Source organism: Sander vitreus, chromosome 20 (genome assembly GCF_031162955.1).
Source record: "Sander vitreus isolate 19-12246 chromosome 20, sanVit1, whole genome shotgun sequence".
NCBI lineage: Eukaryota > Metazoa > Chordata > Actinopteri > Perciformes > Percidae > Sander > Sander vitreus.
Window position 1 is genome coordinate 28243448 of NC_135874.1, and position 7500 is coordinate 28250947.

A 7500-nucleotide genomic window follows, 5' to 3' on the forward strand; every position below is an offset into this window, starting at 1 on the left:
GACTAGAGATGTCAGGTGGGAGAGATGAGGAAGACTATAGAGACGTCAGGTGGGAGAGATGATGAAGGCTGTAGAGACGTCAGGTGGGAGAGATGAGGATGAGGAAGACTGTAGAGACGTCAGGTGGGAGAGATGAGGAAGACTGTAGAGACGTCAGGTGGGAGAGATGAGGAAGACTAGAGATGTCAGGTGGGAGAGATGAGGAAGACTGTAGAGATGTCAGGTGGGAGAGATGAGGAAGACTGTAGAGACGTCAGGTGGGAGAGATGAGGAAGACTAGAGATGTCAGGTGGGAGAGATGAGGAAGACTGTAGTGATGTCAGGTGGGAGAGATGAGGAAGACTGTAGAGATGTCAGGTGGGAGAGATGAGGAAGACTGTAGAGACTTCAGGTGGGAGAGATGAGGAAGACTGTAGAGATGTCAGGTGGGAGAGATGAGGAAGACTGTAGAGACGTCAGGTGGGAGAGATGAGGAAGACTGTAGAGATGTCAGGTGGGAGAGATGATGAAGACTGTAGAGATGTCAGGTGGGAGAGATGAGGAAGACTGTAGAGATGTCAGGTGGGAGAGATGAGGATGAGGAAGACTGTAGAGATGTCAGGTGGGAGAGATGAGGAAGACTGTAGAGACGTCAGGTGGGAGAGATGAGGAAGGCTGTAGAGACGTCAGGTGGGAGAGATGAGGAAGGCTGTAGAGACGTCAGGTGGGAGAGATGAGGAAGACTGTAGAGACGTCAGGTGGGAGAGATGAGGAAGACTGTAGAGATGTCAGGTGGGAGAGATGAGGAAGGCTGTAGAGGCGTCAGGTGGGAGAGATGAGGAAGACTGTAGAGGGCGTCAGGTGGGAGAGATGAGGAAGACTGTAGAGATGTCAGGTGGGAGAGATGAGGAAGGCTGTAGAGACGTCAGGTGGGAGAGATGAGGAAGGCTGTAGAGATGTCAGGTGGGAGAGATGAGGAAGACTATAGAGATGTCAGGTGGGAGAGATGAGGAAGACTGTAGAGACGTCAGGTGGGAGAGATGAGGAAGACTGTAGAGACGTCAGGTGGGAGAGATGAGGAAGACTGTAGAGATGTCAGGTGGGAGAGATGAGGAAGACTGTAGAGATGTCAGGTGGGAGAGATGAGGAAGGCTGTAGAGACGTCAGGTGGGAGAGATGAGGAAGGCTGTAGAGACGTCAGGTGGGAGAGATGAGGAAGACTGTAGAGATGTCAGGTGGGAGAGATGAGGAAGGCTGTAGAGACGTCAGGTGGGAGAGATGAGGAAGGCTGTAGAGATGTCAGGTGGGAGAGATGAGGAAGACTGTAGAGATGTCAGGTGGGAGAGATGAGGAAGACTGTAGAGATGTCAGGTGGGAGAGATGATGAAGACTGTAGAGATGTCAGGTGGGAGAGATGAGGAAGACTGTAGAGATGTCAGGTGGGAGAGATGAGGAAGACTGTAGAGATGTCAGGTGGGAGAGATGAGGAAGACTGTAGAGATGTCAGGTGAGAGAGATGAGGAAGACTGTAGAGATGTCAGGTGGGAGAGATGAGGAAGACTGTAGAGATGTCAGGTGGGAGAGATGAGGAAGACTACCCGGAGCTGGAGGATGCTCCAGCATCGTATATAGTCTGGTGTGTGGGAACATTTAGGATTTCATGTTACCTATGATGACAGCAGAAATCAAACAATAGATAGAACTGCAGCTGTGTGCATGTACTGTGCAACATGCATTCAATATGCTCATTTGAACTATATATCATATGCTGAAGTATATTTGTAATAATACATGTAATGTATGTCAATGGGAAGCAGATTTTGTGATCACACGTGCAGCACGACTACGGTAGGGAGTAGTATGAAAACCCGAAAATCCGCATAGGCAACATGGCATCATGACTTTGCGTATACACGCCACTTTCCTTAAGCCAAATGGCGTGTCATCCGTACGCATTTTCAGCTATCCACGTGTATGTCTGCGCTGTATACAGGGGATGTAAACATACCGTGTTATCACGAGAACGTCACACGCGTGTAAAAAAAAGTTTGGGTTTAGGGAAAGAACATTGGGAAAGGCTTTAGTAACATTAAAAAAACCCGACAAAAACACGACGGTAACCAACGTCACGCTTAGGAAAACAAACGGTTGGGTTTAGGAAAAGAACATTTGGGAAGGCCTCATTAAAAAAACAAAAAAAACAACAGTTGATAAATGCCCCAGGCGGGACGTGAACCCCGCTCTCCTGGGTGAAAGTCCTGTGTTTGACCCATCCCCCCCCAACCAACCAACCAACCAACCTCCATCCTTTCATACTACTCACTACGGTGATAATTCACATGTAATGTAGGTCAATGGAGGTCTTTATAACACACAGAAACGGCATACCAATTGGCGTGTCAACCATACGCCACTTAGTGAGATCAGTCTGGGATAGGGAGGATGGTCCGGGGGGGGGGGGTGGATGGGTCAAACACAGGACTGGAGGGGTGAAAGTCCTGTGTGTGGCGTTCTATTTCCCCGTTGTTGACGGTTGATGGTTCCTTTCCCCGTTCTTCTTTTCCTCAACACAACCTCCGTATAGCCTACATGCTTCCCATTCCGTGTGACGTGTCCTTTCCCCGTTCTTCTAAACCCAACCTCTGTATAGATGCTTCCCATTCCCATTTCGTGCTGAGCACGATGAAAAAAAACGACATAATCGTGTCCGGTACACAAATCAATAGATTTAAAAAAACGTAACCATTTCAAGAACTGCCGTGAGACCGTGTTGCATATTCAGTCTAAATACACGTTGAGCGTTCATAGCGTTGTCTTGTGGCTGATATCTGGGACGGCAGGCGTAGGTGTAAAAAAGGTAACTTTCTGTTGTGATTTAAGGCACATTCAGAAATCTTTAATTACTGAAGAGTCATGGCTGCTTTTGTCGCTTTTTAACGACTCATTTCATAATTTTTTGAGAGCAAATGGAAAAAAAAAGTATGGTTTCCCAGGTGGCGTTTAAAGCTGACTGACCTGTCAGTGTTCATCTGCTCTAACGTTAGCAACTAACGTTAGCGTATCAGGCTAACGATCTTACAGTAGTGATCTAACGGTTGAGATATTCACTCAGTAACTTTATATGCAGACTATACGTCCAAAAGTATGTGGACACCTCTGGTTATCTGGGAATCACCATCACCAAACTACACCAGACTCCATGTAAATAATCAGGACTTTTATCAGCATAAAACACACTTCATTCAAAGTGGACAGAAACTAAATAAAACTACCAAAAGCCGTCTTGGTTCATCTTTCCACTGTTCCAACAATCACCACTCTGGTTTGGTTGAAATAAACCCTTAATTCACCCATTTACATGTGGAGATATGCTGGCTCTATACACGCTAAAAGTCCTGATTATTTACATGGAGTCTGGTGGAAATATGCTGGCTCTATACACGCTAAAAGTCCTGATTATTTACATGGAGTCTGGTGGAAATATGCTGGCTCTATACACGCTAAAAGTCCTGATTATTTACATGGAGTCTGGTGGAGATATGCTGGCTCTATACACGCTAAAAGTCCTGATTATTTACATGGAGTCTGGTGTAGTTTGGTGATGGTGATATCGGGGCTGTTTCATGTTAAACTAAAAGGATCTTCCTCTTTAACTAAAAGGTCTATCTCTGTAGGGATCCTTTCATAATGTTGTCAGACACTTAGAATAATAATCTGAGTCTGTCAGTGGCAAAAAAACAGAACGGAAATTGGCGGTTCTCGCTCAATACTGGACCAAATCACGTCACTCATGCATGAGGTTGTTTTCCAGGTTGAAAAATACTGAATTTACCCTCTCACTAATGAAGCTGTTTCCATGAAGAGGAGAGTCAGCAGTCAGCGGGGTCAGAGGTCACCGTCTCTCCTCGTCTCTGCTTCACAATGTGAGGAAGCAACAAACTGCCAACTGCAACGCATTCCAGGACGCTGTCCGTCCCGGAGGACGCGTTAACGGGCGAGCTGCGGCCGGCGAGCGAGCGTCATCTCGTCCTAAATGAGGGCTGTTCAAAAAGGACAGACTGACCCCCGGGAACTCTGCGTCCTGGAAGAAGTACTCAGATCCTAACACCACACTGTAAAAATACAAGTAAAAGTCCTACAATCATATTTATTGGTGATACATTTTCTCTCTGTATGTCTGTGTGTGTGTGTGTGTGTGTTTGTGTCTGCGTGTGTGTGTGTGTGTGTGTGTGTGTGTGTCTGTGTGTGTGTGTGTGTGTGTCTGCGTGTGTGTGTCTGCGTGTGTGTGTCTGTGTGTGTGTGTGTGTGTGTGTGCGTGTCTGCGTGTGTGTTTGTGTCTGCGTGTGTGTGTGTGTCTGTGTGTGTGTCTGTGTCTGTGTCTGTGTGTGTGTGTGTGTGTGTGTGTGTGTGTGTGTGTGTGTGTGTGTGTGTGTGTGTCTGCGTGTGTGTGTGTCTGCGTGTGTGTGTGTGTGTGTGTGTTTTCTTTGCTGTTTTTTAATAAAATATGAAAGATTTTCTGTTGAACTACTAAAATATTCTTTGTGTTTGTGTTGTTAGACGTTATCTTTTGAACTGACTCCGTCTTGAAGTGAAGATGGAGACAGTAATTACAGGTCTGATCTCGCTGATTCTCCTAAAATAAGTAAGACAGGAAGTTAAATATCCAGATTATTCTGTCCCCTTTCAAAATAAAATGTCTCAATTAAAGCAGGATGAGGCTACTTTACAGCTTTTATTCTTTAATTAACTGAAAAGCAGCTGTACAATATAAAGGATCTTACCAAAATAAAAGCATATTATATTATTTTGACTTCCACAGTTTGTTGTTTGTCTGCTGGCCGGTTTATTCAAAAGTCAGGGCTGGGTTTAAAATATAGATTTTTCCAGTTTCATATCGATTCATTTCAATGATCCGATATCGATTCATAAAATCCCCAAATCATCGTTTAAGAGGCTGCGTTTCAAAGGTAGAGCGAAGGTGTTGGTATCATCTGAAACTAGACGATCTGAGCAATCCACAACGGGATAAAAGTGAGGAGACGTTTTGGCATTCAGTCTTTAGGTCAACCCAGGGGCGTGACTTTGGGTTCAACATTAGTGGGGGGGGAGATCTCCAACTATCTGTATTGAAAAAATGGACAAAAACATTGAAAAAATGATCAACTTAAGGTAGTTTTGGTGTCTAAACCAAACTGGGACCCAATAAAAAATGGTAAATAAACATGATAATTAATGTTAGTGTGTCTATGTGTGTGTGTGTGTGTGTCTGTGTCTGTGTCTATGTGTGTGTGTGTGTGTGTGTGTGTGTGTGTGTGTGTGTGTCTATGTGTGTGTGTGTGTGTGTGTCTATGTGTGTGTGTGTGTGTGTGTGTGTGTCTGTGTCTGTGTCTATGTGTGTGTGTGTGTGTGTGTGTGTGTGTGTGTGTGTGTGTGTGTGTGTGTGTGTGTGTGTGTGTGTGTCTGTGTCTATGTGTGTGTGTGTGTGTGTGTGTGTGTGTGTGTGTGTCTGTGTCTATGTGTGTGTGTGTCTGTGTGTGTGTGTCTGTGTGTGTGTGTGTGTGTGTGTGTGTGTGTGTGTGTGTGTGTGTGTCTATGTGTGTGTGTCTGTGTCTGTGTGTGTGTCTATGTGTGTGTGTGTGTGTGTGTCTGTGTGTGTGTGTGTGTGTGTGTGTGTGTGTCTGTGTGTCTGTGTCTATGTGTGTGTGTGTGTGTGTGTGTGTGTGTGTGTGTCTATCTGTATTGAAAAAAGCAACAAAAACATCGAAACAATTGTAGAAACCCAGAATCTTTTGATCATTTGTGTGTGTGTGTCTGTGTGTGTGTGTCTGTGTCTGTGTGTGTGTGTGTGTGTGTGTGTGTGTCTATGTTTGTCTGTGTGTTTGTCTGTGTGTGTGTGTGTGTGTGTGTGTGTGTGTGTGTCTGTGTCTATGTGTGTGTCTGTGTGTCTGTGTCTATGTGTGTGTGTGTGTGTGTGTGTGTGTGTGTGTGTCTGTGTCTATGTGTGTGTGTGTGTGTGTGTGTGTGTGTCTGTGTCTATGTGTGTGTCTGTGTGTGTGTGTGTGTGTGTGTGTGTGTGTGTGTGTGTGTGTGTGTGTGTGTGTGTGTGTGTGTGTGTGTGTGTGTGTGTGTGTGTGTGTGTGTGTGTGTCTATCTGTATTGAAAAAAGCAACAAAAACATCGAAACAATTGTAGAAACCCAGAATCTTTTGATCATTTTAAGGTAGTTTTGGTGTCCAACCAAACGGAGCCAAGATAAATGGTAAATAAACATGATAATGAATCGATAACAGATCAAATCAGAAATCTAAATGAATCCCAACCCTGTGGATCAGAGTGGACGAGTAACAAGTCCGTGGCGACCCGCAGCGCTACGTAACGGCGGGATTAGCGGTTGAGTTGACGGCTGAGGATCCTCCTGATGTCGAGCTCCTCGTCAGGTCTTCCTAAACTTTGACTCGTGAGCTTTCCGTCAGTCAGCTGATCGGTTCTCGTGTTGGTCCGAGCATCGGCGGCAGAAAGAAAGACAAGAAGGAAAGAAAGTTGGGTGATTTTGTACATTTGGACTTTTCCTCTCAGCTCAGTGTCTTTGGCGCTTCGCTCAGCGCTGCCGTTAGCGCTCCAGTCCTCGCCGGGGGCGCTGCTGGATCGATACATCGATTCAATGATCCACGGTCCAACATTATCGATATGCAAAGCTTCATATTTACTGGATTTATTACAAAGAAGAGTTTTTGTGTGTGTGTGTGTGTGTGTGTCTGTCTGCGTGTGTGTGTCTGTCTGTGTGTGTGTGTGTCTGCATGTGTCTGTCTGTCTGTCTGTCTGTCTGTGTGTGTGTGTGTGTGTGTGTGTGTGTGTGTGTGTGTGTGTGTGTCTGTGTGTGTCTGTGTGTGTGTGTCTGTCTGTCTGTGTGTGTGTGTCTGTGTGTGTGTGTGTGTGTGTGTGTGTGTGTGTGTGTGTGTCTCTGTGTGTGTCTGCGTGTGTGTGTGTGTGTGTCTGTCTGCGTGTGTGTGTGTGTCTCTCTGTGTGTGTGTCTCTGTGTGTGTCTGCGTGTGTGTGTGTGTGTGTGTCTCGTGTGTGCGTGTCTGTGTGTGTCTGGGTGTGTGTGTGTGTGTGTGTGTGTGTGTGAGTGTGTGTGTGTGTGTGTGTGTGTGTGTGTGTCTGTCTGCATGTGTTTGTCTGTCTGTCTGTGTGTGTGTGTCTGCATGTGTCTGTCTGTCTGTGTGTGTGTGTGTGTGTGTGTGTGTGTGTGTGTGTGTGTGTGTGTGTGTGTCTGTGTGTGTGTGTGTCTCTGTGTGTGTGTGTGTGTCTGTATGTGTCGTGTGTCTGCGTGTGTGTAATGTGCGTCTCGTGTGTGTGCTGTGTGTGTCTGTGTGCTGTGTGTGTCTGTGTGTAGGGTGTGTGTGTCTTGTAGGGTATGCGTGTCTGTAGGTGTCTGCGTGTGTGTGTGTGTGTGTCTGTGTGTGTGCGTGTGTCTTGTAGGTGTGTGCGTGTCTTGTAGGTGTCTGCGTGTGTGTGTGTGTG